The 14,696-nt window shown below is 37.8% G+C and overlaps 1 protein-coding gene across 9 annotated transcripts in view; it reads left to right on the top strand.

The window, feature by feature from the left end:
• The first annotated feature begins 3,480 nt into the window (after positions 1-3,480).
• The window catches only part of JAKMIP2 (janus kinase and microtubule interacting protein 2), a 207,336-nt gene continuing 196,120 nt past the window's right edge, over positions 3,481-14,696 (top strand). For all 9 annotated transcript variants that reach the window (XR_014055484.1, XM_081495633.1, XM_081495632.1 and 6 more), the window contains exon 1: positions 3,481-3,800. The gene's annotated coding sequence lies outside the window, so the exon portion shown is untranslated. The remainder of the gene's footprint in view (positions 3,801-14,696) is intronic.

Raw genomic sequence — 14,696 nt, 5'->3', positions numbered from 1 at the left:
ATGACTCTGAATTTGTATGGGCCAACATTTCCATTTTAATAGATACATACTTGAAAAATATGTATTAGATACACATTATGCTGATATGCATGTATACTAAAAGGATAATTACTGTAATTACTTTTTAACTTTTAGAAATATCAAAAATATTTAACTGGACAAATAATGTTGTAATAACTTATTTATCCTTAATTCAATGCAGAATTTTGATAGTTCATTTATTTACTGGCTTGTTCATTCAACAAATATTTATTGAGTGTATAATATGGGTCAGGTGCTGTTCACAAATAAACTAACAAACATCACTGCTATTTCATAGGTAGTATTCTAGTGGGGAGAAACAGATGAAAATTTTAAAACACAAATAAATAGCATAGTATATTAAAAGATGATAGATACCATGGGAAAATAGAACATGGAAATAGAGGAAATGCCAATGGAGAGAAGGAATAAAATTAAAAATTTTTTTGTTTTAGCTAAAAATTACTACAAATGAAGCTGAAATCTCTGTTTTAAAAAAATATTGTTTTACATTACATGGTTTTCTCTGGGAACATTCTCTTTACTATGCCTAATGTTATTAATGTTCTGCTGAAGCCAGAGACAAATTTTATTTTAAAGTAAATAAATAACAAATAATTAAAGTAAAGAAAAATAAGTATCACATAATTAAACATCTAAGGAAAAGTATTATTAAATAATGGTAACAGTGCAGCATGGATATGGCAAAAAAAAAAAAAAAAGGAAGAATACTATTTGAGTGGGCTTCCCTGGTGGCTCAGTGGAAAATAATCCACCTGCCAATACAGTACGTGTGTGTTCCATCTCTGGTTTGGGAAGATGCCCTGGAGAATGAAATGGCAACCCACTTCAGTATTCTGGCCTGGGAAATCCATGGACAGAGGAGCCTGGCAGGCTACAGTCCAAGGGGTCTCAAAAGAGTTGGACACAACTAAACAAAAACTGTTTGAGTCGTTAAATTATGGACTTATTTAAATAGGGAACACCAAACACTTTTCCCCTCCAAATGACTCTGTGTTGATAGGAAGAGAGAAAACTAGAGTCACTCACCACAGCCAAGTCAGCTGTTGATACTCAAGATGAAATGCTTCCTCACAAGGCCTGTGGGGAGGATTTCATCACCTAAACACATCTGAGCTTCTACAGTCTGCAGCTTTTTTCTCCGCTTACTTACATGATCATTTCTGTGGCTACAGCAGATAAAATACAGAGAAGAATACAAAAGCTAGACTACAACAACTCATTATTTTATGCTACACAACTATACCTACGTGATGCTGATGTCCAAGTGTGTGTAGACTGTGTGATTGTCGAGGCTCTGATGGGAGCAGGATGCCGGTGTTCCCTCGAGGGGAAGGCAAATGCCAAGCGTTGAGGATGAGATGCAACCCTTTCCTCAACCACCTAATTACCATCAAGTCAGTTTTGTTAGAATAAGGCCTTGACATTAAGTGTGAACCCAAGCAGGAAAAAGTCCTCTCCTATTTTAACATTAATTACTTAAGAATGAGTAACAAATAATCATAGCTAACATTTATTGAACATTTACTATGTGCTAGGCATGTGCCAATGTTCTACATGCATCACCCTATTTGATTCCCATGATGAGGTCCTATGATGATTTCCATCTTACAGGTGAAGAAATGTAGGTTCAGGGAAGTTAATTAACATGTTCCAAATTACATCAAAAGTCAGTCAAGCCCAGATTGACTGAAATTTATACTAATCCTATGTGAATCTGTAAATAACCCTATGGGTTAAGAACAAAGGGTATCTACAGGGTTTCCCTGGGAGCTCAGTGGTAAAGAACCTCTTGCAATGCAGGAGACATGGGTTTGATCCCTGATCCGGGAAGATCCCACATGCCATGGAGCAACTAAGCCTGTGTACCACAACTATTGAATCTGTGCTCTAGAGCCTGGGAGCTGCAACCACTGAGTCCACGTGCTGCAACTACTGAATGAAGCCTCTGCACCCTAGAGCCCGTGCTCCACAACAAGAGAAGCCACAGCAATGAGAAGCCCGTGCTCCCCAACTAGAGAGTAGTCCCCACTCACTACAACTAGAGAAAAGCCTACATAGCAATGAAGATTCAGCACAGCCAAAAAATAAAAATAAATTAAAAAATTAAAAAAACGTTATCTCTATTCCATGGAGGAATGGCAGAAAATGTAATGGTTGGGAGAGCAAATGTTAGTGACAGAAGTGTCAGAGTTTTAATTCTGGCTCTGCTGTGTATTAGCCATGTGGATTTGGGAAATTTATTTAACTCTTTGAAGACTTACAGCATCCTAAATTGCCACATTTTAGAGAACTTTAATCTCTCAGAGCCTTACTGTTTTTACCATCATCGTTGTCATCATTACCATCATCATAAACATCACAGCTATCATACATTGTTTTCTCGCCTTAATTTTTTCTCATTCTGAAATTGCCATGCTATTCCTTCCATCTCTTGGATCAAGCAGTGGCTACAATGTTCTACCACCACTACTAATAATAGTAATAAGAGTAAACATTTATTGTATGCTTACTACACGCCAAGTGCTTTTAGTGCATTATCTCATTCGATCTTTACAACTACTGCCTGAGAGAAATACTAGTGTCATTTATAATTTATAGTTAGAAACAGAATTCATCTAGAACTCAGCACTGCTGCTTTCACATCCTCTCTACCAACCGACCACCCAGACCACCAGCTGGCTTGGGACCTCCAAAAGGGCATCCTTGAAACAGCATGGAATTTCCTGCAGGAAATTGAACACTTCAGGAGTCTGACACTAAAAGGGTTTGGAACTATCCACTGACTAACAGCAGTGGATGCTCAAGGAATTTCTGTTTCCTCTGTTCTAACTTCCTTTGCCACAGGGGAATGCCAAACAACTCCAGTTCCTCTTAAGAGAGGGAGTTGGAAAAACATTAAGACCAGTGATTTCACCTGAGAAGAACAAGCAGAGAGCTGTGACAAGGAATCAGACTCTTAAAAATAGCGAATTTCAGTCACTCATTTTCCTTGTTAACAACCTTGAGTGGCTTTGAGTAAAAGACGCTATAAAAGACAAACGTATTTGGAGTGATAATAATCCATTACATAATACAACTTTCTCCACATTTGCTATTATTTATTCAATGGCAAATTTAATAACATTTATTGGAAAACCATAGAAAATGAAAAAAACAGTTAAGCTGTCTTGTATGATTCAGGCTCGATTTCGATTAAATTTATTCTCTTCCTATGGCTATACACCCTTGCCCCATTTTTAAAGACCTGAAGTCCAGGGTAGGAGAGACCAAGAGTAGCCCAGAGGGCAGCAACACGAATTCACTCCCCTCCAGCCCCCGCAGCCCCTTTCGCCCGTTTCCCCTCCCCCTTAGCCTGGTCGCCTGCCATTGGTGGTTGCCATGACAACCGGCAGCTGCCAGGGCAGGCAGCCTCTACCGCAGCAGGGGTGGGGTTTCGGAGGAGGGGGCAGGAGGGGAGGAGCCAGAGGAGGTGTCTGCTGCAAGTTCCTGGCTGCTTCTGAGCTCACCCCATCCTCCGAGAGGGAGGAGGCCAAGTGGTGATGCTGCTGCTTCTGCCGCTTCGACTGCTGATACTCCAGTGAGGGCTGGAAGGGTGGTTCCTATTAGCACCGTCGCCAACCAGAGAGGGAGGGGAAGAAATCCCGGCAGCCGCTGCTGATGTTGGGTTCGGAGGCTGCATCCGACTCGGTCACAAGGAAAATGGATTCAGTTTGCATCTCTCCTTCCTTTCAACAGCTTCTCCGGATCTCAGCATGGTGAGTAGCAGGGAGCGAGGTTAGCTTCTTGATTTAGCTGGCTATTAAATGACCTGTGTATACATTTGTGGCCTGCATTGAACAATGACTCCCTCAGAGATGGGGAGGAAGATGTGGAGACAGTGATGGGGCTGGGAGAGAGGAAGGTTGCCAGGGAGAGAGAAGTAAAGAGGCATCCTCTTGTGTTAAAAAAAAAATGTATATATGGTGTTCTGATTTTACTTGAACTGGCTCAGAATGGCAGACTGAGCCACTTGGTTCCTTTCCTTCCAAGCTTAGCAACAGAATCGGGGGGGGGGGGGAAGAGCTCCCAAGAAATAGATGTTATTGAAAGGAATCATTTCATTTGCAGCTCTCACATATAGGGTCGGGCCTTCCTTCAAAAACACATTTGGTGCCTCCTAAGCTTGCAGGCCCAATTATGAGGTGATTTTGCTTATTTCCTTCATTGCTAAGAAAAGGTAGCCCCAGAATTTAGCCTTTTATTTCATATTCTGGTATACTCTTGCTGAGAAACCATTTGCCAGATAGAGTTTCATTTTTAGTATACAGATTTGATTGTGATCACACAAATGGATACCCTGTGGATAGGCATATCATCTATACACATGTTACTTAGCATTTATGAAACATATTTATATGCAGAGTGTGCTTTGCAATGATTTTTATGGGTTTTAAATGCCCTTGCATGCTTGGAGATAATTGCATATTTTTGAGACTATACTTCTGGTTCGTATTATTATTCATTGACTTCGTTTGGATTAATGCAAGATTTATTCTTGTTATTGTCCCTTAGTTTCATTGTGATCACTTAGGACAATCTGTATTATAGCCTGCCTTTTCCCTTTATTTTTAACTGAGGTTTGTGGGGGTGATTTGAGAGCCCCAAATTTACACTGATTGGGAAAGGGAGGTGGCTTGTGGTATTATTTTGTGTCCAGCATCTTGCCAAGTGAACGTTGAAAGACATCAGTTTTCTTGAAATTCTACCCCAACCCTTTCATGTTTGTGGGTTGTGTCCCAGGAAGCACAGATGAGCTGGAAGGTGAAATGCATTCATTTTATTTACTAGTGCTGCTATTTGCTCTTCATTCCTTCAGTATCCAGGCACCATTTTACAGTTCCCTCAAGTGTTGTGTTATGGATCTACTTCTTTGGGTGGTCAAGTAAGAAAGTGGGATTGTTTTGAACATCTAGGTGTTCCCAAGTAACCTAGCCATTTCCAAATTAGCCTGCTTGTACAACAAAATGAAATAAGCGAATGAGCAAAGCTCAGCTTGAGAGCGTGTGGCTTGTAGGCAAAATGGGGGGTTATTGTAGTTTACAAATGCTTAGTGGGATCTGCTTGATATTTTACTGTATCACAGCTTTAAGGCAGCTCAGGATACTAAAGATGCCTGAGATGAGTAGGGAACAAGGCTCCATTACCACCCAGGATAATGGATTTTGTTGAATTAAAGCCAGAAAAATCCTTGCAGGTAAAACTGTATTAGTAACATTACATTTAGCCTGTGGACTATTTTTTATCCATCTCCCTCTTCTCTAACAATATCATCGTCAGTGCAAACATTTCTTACAATGTAAAGAAACACTTGTTTTAATCCTGTATTTTATTTTACACACTGCTCACCTTCATTTACAATTTTTACATGCATTTGAATCAGGTTTCTAGTTTAGTTTCTCTGAGAATAAATGTCCTGTCTGGTTTATATAGTGGAAGGCTCTTCAGCAACTTAATGGGAAGAATGGATTTAATATGCTCATGGCATGTCATATATAGATTCACACCTCCATCAAATCATGCTACCGTAGGCCTTATCACAACTACATAAAATAGAGCAGGGAAAGAGGTGCTGGACTTGTATGTCATAACAAAAATTGTATAACACACTGCATCCTGAATCTTTAATGATAACTTTTGATTTGTAAGAAAATTTCAGTAAGCTTTAAAAAAATTAAGATATGTTGTAGTTGACCCTGCTTCATGCAATGAAAACAGTTATCTTGGGCATTGTTTTATTTCCTTTGTTTCGAATTTTCATTGGGATGTGGTTTTATAGGTGAAGTTGGCACAGTTTGAGCAGAAGCAAATCACTGTAAGTCATGGACACGGAGCTGTCAGCAGTGTTTCAGCTGTGTGGTCAGACTTCATGGGAACATATGTGTAGACTTTGATCCTACAACCTTGGATGACTATATGACCTTTACTGAGGGCCACAGAAAAGTGAACTGTTTTTAGTTTAGTGGGGTCTAGATACAGAATAATTAATGAATCAATTTGATGTCAGAAAATACAAAATATATGGAAGATATGTATGTGTTATTATTTAAATGTGCTGTTTATTTAGCAAGCAAAGGTAATTACCTTTTTCTCAAATACTGTCTTGAAAATGCTATTCTTGTTGTAATGTTAAATATCTTGACTGGTATTTAAACTTTCATAAAGCTTGCTTTATTTGGGATAAAACACATATTATCTAATTTCTCACTTTGAGATAGGATATTCCTTGTTTCTTCAAGTGACCTCAGAACATATTTCAGTTTTACATACATGCTTCAAGTTCCATCGGGGTACTTAGAAAATATCTGGAGAGTCAAAACTGTTTTCTACATTTCTCATAGGTTCATAGAAAAATTATTACATGTTTTCATAGTGTTGGTACCTAAAAGAAAACAAAATTTATCTTGGAAATTTTAACATAAATCACTCAGTTGTTTTTTACTGGAATAAGTAAACTAGATGTATACTTGAGTGTTACTCTGAGAGGTCAGTTATAATTCCCTGTGTTTGCACATCCCAACTAATTTCTTACCACATGAAAATGTTTTTCCAAACATGATGAATTAATCAGTTGAAAAACAACTGTTTGTAGAGCTCTTATATGACTAGCACAATTTGCATATTCTAGCAATATAGAATTTCCTTAGGGGGTATGTAAGCTGTACACACATGAAATAGTTAATGATGAAAACAATATAGTTATAATTAACACCATCATTACACCTTTGTTAATATACTCTTTTATAATTCTTAAAGTCATTTTACATTCTTTATCTGTCATCTTATATCCCCCCCAAATTCTATCATGTCAGTAAAGGTAGTGCCATAATAATTATTTTACATACGTGGAAAGAGGCTTCGGAGATTAGGCTTGTTCAATTCTGGGTTTGGTAAACAGTCTAATTGGGCCCAAATTCTACTCTCATGAGGCCAGATCTACCATATTAGAAAATTTAACAAATTATCTTGCTGATTTGAATTTTAAAATGTCAGATATAATAAAATCTGCATTAAATGTAGCTCATTGTGTTTGAATATTTCAGGGGCCGTGGTATGTTCTTTGGTCACGTTGGATTTCCAGATAGACTAGGTGCATTCTTTAGACGTCAACCAAAAAAAAAACAAAGGGTAGACATAGAAATTATTTTGGAGAAAACCCGGGATTCATGATATTTCATAAAGCATAGAAGCATTTGTCTGGGAAAAAGTTAGCACTTTGTTGGACTGATGCGGACTTATTTTATGGCTGAGTATTGTTTTTATTTTTAATGACGTACAAGTTGGGGGGAGAAACACTTTCTTGCTCTGCTGCGTGTGTGTGCTTAGTCGCTCAGTCATGTCTGACTCTTTGTGACCCCATGGACTGTAGCCCACCAGGTTCCTCTGTCCACGGGATTGTTCAGGCAAGGATACTGGAGTATGTTGCCATCTTCCTCCTCCAGGGGATCTTCCTGACCCAGGGATCAAACCCATGTCTCCAGTGTCTCTTGTGTTGCAAGTGGAATGCGATGGCTTTACCCACTGAGCCATCAAAGAAGTCCTTTTCTGTGCTTAGGACCAAATTCATTTCCTACAGAAACTAATTTGAAGAAACTTAGCCACATCTCCTACCTATATGTCCACCTATCTATGTTAAGCATCTCTCAACCTCTATGTTCTTAAAAGTTAAAATGATATTAAATCATAAATAAGTGTACATAAGTTTAACAACTTTATGATATTTTCTGGACATTCATGTTTATGCTTTTATGAGCCATCAAAAATTAAATACTTTTCTCCAGAATATTCTAATTATTTGCTATCTCCCTTTCTTTTCTAACATTGTAAGGGTGTACTTGGTCTGACTGTTTAGTAATTCAGTGCTGGCCAAAGAACAAAATATGCCATCTGAACTGTCATTACACAATTGCGAAACATCCTTTGTAATTAATTAGTTTGCAGTACAAGTGAGATCTATCATATTAAAAGCATTCTGCTTTAAATCAGTATTCACCAATATAGTTAGATGTCCTTTTAAAGACTTTTTTTTTCTTACATTTTAAACATAATATCCTCATTGTTAGAATAAAAAAAGATAATTCAGAAATGTATAATAAAATCACCCATAATCTACCATCAAGAAATAATTCCTGTTAGCACTTTGAAATACTTCCTTCTAGATTTTTTTCTATATGCCACTCAGCTGGCATATAGATTTTTTTCTATAAACACACTCAGGTATATAATTTCATAAATGGGGCCATATTCTGAGCACTGTTTTATTATTTTATTTTATTTTATTTAAAGTGGTCATCTTTCCATGTTAACAAAATATGTCTCTAGTAAATTTTTAATCTCTGTGCATTTATCTTGATGACTCAAGATATTTTCCTCCACTTTGGGGTCTTCATACTTTGCTTTTAAATACAGATAGTTCCTACTTCATTTACAGCAGCTGTGCTTCAAGCATTGTTTTTCAGGAAATATGAGATCTGTTATTCTGACTTGCCATTGCATCTCACAATGGATATTAAATTGACCTTGGTCTTCTTTTGTCTGATGATAAAGAAAAAGTTTTGGGCCCAAGTCAGAGAAATCCTGGTTTGAATTGCTAAGAATTTCACCAGGTGCACGCATAAGCAATAAGTACAGAAACAAAAACCTCTTCCAGATTTGTGTTATTTTTCCTCAGTGTGGTAGGGGTATCCTATAGTCCTAACCTCTGTGACCAACTTAAGCCCTTCATAAAAATCATTTAAACAACATACATTAGCTATCACATGACTTAGACTAAACTCAGATATATTTTTGGTATCTGTATTTTTCTTAAACCTGTATATAGTTCTTAAATGAAAGCCCAGTCTTCTGGCTCTTCCCCTTTTAAAATATGAATGGTGGTTGGATTATTCTTATACTTTGAGCTTTAAATGTAACTTTTGGGGACTTCCCTGGTGGTCTAGTGGTTAAGACTTAGCCTTTGGGTTCAGGGGGTGAGGGTTCAATCTCTGGTCAGGGAGCTAAGATCTCACATGCCTCACAGCCAAAAAAACCACATAAAACAAAAGCAGTATTGAAACAAATTTGATAAAGACTTAAAAAAATGGTCCACATCAAAAAAATTCTTTAAAAAACGATTTAAAAAATGTAACCCCTTGGAGAGGTTTCCTTTAGTATATCTTAAATCTCTGCTATTACTCTAAACCTTTCTGTTTCCTTTGTAGCATTTATCAAAGTTGTAAAGATAGAGCTACAGTGAAACCTAAGTATGAGGAAAAAGTCTTTGTTCCCTTTCTTTGTTTGGCATCGAAATTAAGATCATTTACTGCAGTGCTTTAATTCTGGGGTCAACTGCAGTTAAAACAGAGATGGAAAACCAAATGTGACTAGGTTTAGTTGACAGTGTCTGTTTAGAAAACTATTCATTGGTATTATTTTCAAGAAGGAAATTTTGCTGAGATCATTATGACTCTGAAAAAGCCTTGTGAGCTTGTGCTTCAGAAAAGAGGGTGATACTGTCATCATGCCTTCTGATCCAAACTGGAAATATTCCCTTGGAAATGCTACCCGGTATAAGCACAGTGAATATGTAAACCAAGCAAGTGTTTCTCACCCACATCCCTTATCTGGCTCTTCCTTGTGCAGCATTTCATGGAGAGAGATACCTTCTAAAAATAAACATTTCATGGAGAGGTACCTTCCATGAAAGTACTGACCCATATTTAAGGCCTGTGAACTATTCACAGGTCAGATATACCTAACTTGAGTATATTTTCCAAAACAAAAACTGTTTTTTTAAATGCAATAATGCTAATGAAAACAGCTAGATGGAATATTTTCAATGAGCCCCATTCTGTAAAATCTAGAATATTGTGTCATTCTACCAGTAAAGGAATTGCAAGACAATAATTTTATATAAAAGACCATTGTTGCTCAGTCGCTCAGTCTGTTATTCAGTCACTCACTTGGGTCCCAATCTTTGTGACGCTATGGACTGCAGCCCGCCAGGTTTCCCTGTCCTTCACCATCTCCTGGAGCTTACTCAAACTCATGTCCATTGAGTTGCTAATTTTATATACAACACTAACCAATCTGGAGAGTTTATATTAAAAACCAACACTCTGATTCACATGAGAATCCACATGATGGTAATTCTGCTAATTGTCACTGAGGAGACGGAGAGAGGGACTTAGGTGTTTTGAAGATGTTATAGATCCCAGACTTGTTTTCTTATGAATTTCTTAGGTAATTCAGTTTGTAAAAATGGGAACTCTGGAACTGCTGAAGTTTCTTCTCCATCATCTGCTCTGCTCGGGTTACCTAGACCTGGAGGAAGAAATTCCCCCTATTCCACTGGCTGGTCTTTGTCTCCTGCATCTCTTAAGTAGGAATTTAGGTGGCTGTTAACTAACCATAAAGTGGAATTTTAATTTCAGAGAGTGTATGATTTGTTTGTTGTATTAAGGAAGACGTTTGAATTATGACTTAGTTTTATTTTAAAAGCACTTTGTTTAATAAAAGTATCTACAAAGTTTAGAATTTACAGTATTTTGAGCCAGGTGCCTGAGACATAATTAGCAGTCATTAAAAATAAACTGTAGCTTTAAAAAAAAATGAAGTAAAAAGGACGCCTTACCCCTAGTCAGTTTTACATGGAAGGAGCATTTGAGCCATCTTGCTCTCTTCTTAGCTAGACTGTCCACATTTGAGGCTTCACAGGGTGCAGTGCCACACTCTGAAACAAGAGAGGAAAACAGCCTGTTACAAGGGAAATTGATTCTTCCACCACTGTGCAACCTTCAGGTTTTTTCACTCTATGGATTGAAAAGAGCCCAATCTCAAAAAGCATGCTTAAACATGCCTGATTCACACGATCGCTCTTATCTGGACAGGTGTAGCTACACACATTGTCCAAACTTCTTTTTTTTTAAAATTATTTATTTATTTTTGGTGTGCAGGGTCTTTGCCAGGGGGACATTTTTTTTTTTCTAGTTATGAAGAGTGGGGGCTACTCTCTAGCTGCAGTGAGCAGGCTTCTCATTGCGGTGGCTTCTCTTGTGGAAGACAGGCTCTAGGGCTCGTGCGCTTAAGTAGGTGTGGCATGTGGGCTCAGTAGCTCAGGCTCAATAGTTGTGGTACACTGGCTTAGTTGCTCTGTCACACGTGGGATCTTACCCGACCAGGGATGGAACTTGTGTCTCCTACATTGGCAGGCAGGTTCTTTACCACTGAGCCACCAGAGAAGCCAGTGCCCAATCTTTGTTAAGTATGGTGTATGATTTTATATTTTATATTTTTCACTCTATTTATAGCTTTTTGAAATCAAACCTAAATGACTTAGCCAAGACTGCTTGATGGTAGTAAAGAGACAAGATTAATATTTCTAGCTCAGTTCAGTTCAGTCACTCAGTCCTGTCTGACTCTTTGCGACCCCGTGGACTACAGCATGCCAGGCTTACCTGTCCATCACCAACTCCCAGAGTTTACCCAAATTCATGTCCATGGAGTTGGTGATGTCATCCAGCCATCTCATTCTCTGTCATCCCTTTCTCTTCCTGCCTTCTATCTTTCCCAGCAGCAGGGTATTTTCCAATGAGTCAGCTCTTAGCATCAGGTGGCCAACGTATTGGAGCCTCAGCTTCAGCATCAGTCCTTCCAATGAATATTCAGGATTGATTTCCTTTAGGATTGATTGGTTGGGTCTCCTTGTTGTCCAAGGACTCTCAAGTGTCTTCTCCAACTTCACAGTTCAAAAGCGTCAATTCTTTGGTGCTCAGCTTTCTTTATGGTTCAACTGTCACATCCATACATGACTACTGGAAAAACCAAAGCTTTGACTATACAGACCTTTGTCAGCAAAATAATGTCTCTGCTTTTTAATATGCTATCTAGGTTGGTCATAGCTTTTCTTCCAAGGAGCAAGCGTCTTTTAATTTCATGGCTGCAGTCACCATCTGCAGTGATTTTGGAGCCCCCCAAAATAAAGTCTGTCATTGTTTCCATTGTTTCCCCATCTATTTGCCATGAAGTGATGGGACCAGATGCATTAATCTTCGTTTTTTGAACGTTGAGTTTTAAGCTGGCTTTTTCACTCTCCTCTTTCGCTTTCATCAAGCTGTCCCAACTCAGGTGCTAAGGAAATTTAGGTCACTTGGTTATCCTCACTGAGTTCTTCCTTTCATATATAATCAGTGGGTGTGTATATGTATATGGAAAGAACTTTGGGCAGGGGTTTTAGAGGGATGGGGGATGAAAGTTTCCACATGTGTATCATTACCATCATCACCAATGCCACAAAAGCCTAATTGAAGGTCCCCAAAATAGAAAGCATTCATAGACTTCCAATTGTTATCCCTGGTCCTTGTCCAAAAGTAACTTCTGTTTTTTTATAAGGAAAAGGGGCCAAATTTAATAGAATATTAGTACATGTAACACTTAGATGGAATACATAAATAGCACCGCTGTTTTCAGCACAAGTCTTTGTTTTTGTGAAGTGACCACAGTGGCTTCTAGCTAATTGGTGTGAATTGTTAACGCACATGTTGATGAGGATGGTTTTGAATCAGTATTCAATCCTATCTTTCTTCTCTGAAGATAAGCGTTTCATTTGCTAAGCCAAATATAGTGTTTAGCTTAATAAATAGAGGTTATGACACACATTAATCTACTTTATGAATAAAATTCAGGTTAAATAAAAACCACTAAGAAATTTCTTTCAAAACACATTTGACTTTAATGTTAGTTGTTGTTGCATTGTTGGTTTGTGTTTGTTTTACTATGCTTCCTAGATGCCAAGCATTGCCCAAAAGTTGTTGCATGCATACAAAAGCACACTTTGAAGAAGGTAATAGTATCCCTATTTTATTCATCCCTCAACTAAGGTTTATTGATGTAAAGTAATTTAATACTTAAGATTATCTAACTAATAACAGCTGGAACTAGACTCTGAACTCAAGCCTTCCTGCCTCCAATGTCATCTTACATAATGAGCTAAACCTCTTCCTTCTTGCAGTGAAAACTTGATTGTGCTCCTGAAAATTAAATAAAGAAAAGGCAAATATATTTTAATGTTATTATTATTGTTAAATATTAATCGAGACCCAATTCTTGCTATGTAAGCGTAGTAACACTCTGTTAAAATTGACACTCAAGAACAAAGTCCACATTACCATAGTTTCCTCAGTGAGGAATGAAAACAAAGGGTTGAATGAACTCCAGTCCTAAAACCATTTGGAATTTTTGTTTTAATAACTCTTAGGAGATCATTTGTGAGTTACGTGTATTTGACAACATAATCTGGGATTCTCTCTTTAAAACAAATATTTAAATAGGTATTAAATGTATTTTAATAAAAGAAAATTCTCTAGTTTCCCTTTATACTTTTTTGAAGCAATAAAAACCCCAGAAAATCTTGTATGCTGTGTTTTTCACAATTCTGTAAACTGTGAAATTTTCTTTTTCTCTAAAGAGATTCAGAGAGCAGTTTTACAAGAATTTCATTTCTGGAAAAAATCCTCAATTGTGAAAAAGACTGAGCAGTACAAATCCCAGAATTTAATACTATGAAGAGTATATTCCTGTGCTTTTATAGTTTCCATGGTTGTAAATTCATGCAACTTAAGACTTCTTTTTTTTGGTTTTTTGCTTGTACTGAATAGCAGGAGTTTTGACAAGAGTAGGTTTGGATGAAAAAAGATTGAAACCTTGATTTGCCTGTCCCTGTATATAGGTGAGATATATATGATAAATTATTTGTGGCCTATGCCAACCATTGAATGTAATGAAACTCTCTAAGCGGTATGTTGTAGGAAAATGTTCGGTGACTTAGGAAAACATGTAAGATGCATCTTTTAAATTAGAAGAAAAAAAGAGTTCAAAAATCAAAAGATGGAATTTAATACCAATTTTGTGAAAAGAGAAAAAATTCCATAAACATATATATATTTTGTAAGTGCAAATCAAAATAGTAACAGGAATTAAATCTGGGTAGTAACTTTGGGGCTTCCCAGGAGGCGCTAGTGGTAAAGAATTTGCCTGCCAATGCAAGAGACATAAAGAGGTGTGAGTTCGATCCCTGGGTTGGGACGATCCCCTGGAGGTGGGCATGGCAACCCGCTCCAGTATTCTTGCCTAGGAAATCTTCTGTGGACAGAGGAGCTTGGCAGACTACAGCCCATAGGGTTGCAAAAAGTCGGACTACACAACTGAAGCAACTTAGCATGCTAGTAACTGCAGATGGTGACTGTAGCCATGAAACTAAAAGACACTTGCTCCTTGGAAGAAAAGTTATAACCAACCTAGAGAGCATATTAAAAAGCAAAGGCATTACTTTGTGAGCAAAGGTCCGTCTAGTCAAAGATACGGTCTTTCCAGTAGTCATGTATGGATGTGAGAGTTGGACTATAAAGAAAGCTGAGTGCCGAAGAACTGATGCTTTTGAACTGTGATGTTGAAGAAGACTCTTGAGAGTCCCTTGGACTGCAAGGAGATCCAACCAGTCCATCCTAAAGGAAATCAGTCATAAATATTCATTGGAAGAACTGATGCTGAAGCTGAAACTCCAATACTTTGGCCACCTGATGTGAAAAACTGACTCACTGGAAAATACCCTGATGCTGGGAAAGATTGAAGGCAGGAGG

Source organism: Giraffa tippelskirchi, chromosome 6 (assembly GCF_054371585.1).
Source record: "Giraffa tippelskirchi isolate mGirTip1 chromosome 6, T2T-mGirTip1v1.2.pri, whole genome shotgun sequence".
NCBI classification, from domain to species: Eukaryota; Metazoa; Chordata; class Mammalia; order Artiodactyla; family Giraffidae; genus Giraffa; species Giraffa tippelskirchi.
The sequence above is the reverse complement of the archived record's forward strand: the minus strand, read 5'-3'. Positions and strand labels throughout refer to the sequence as shown.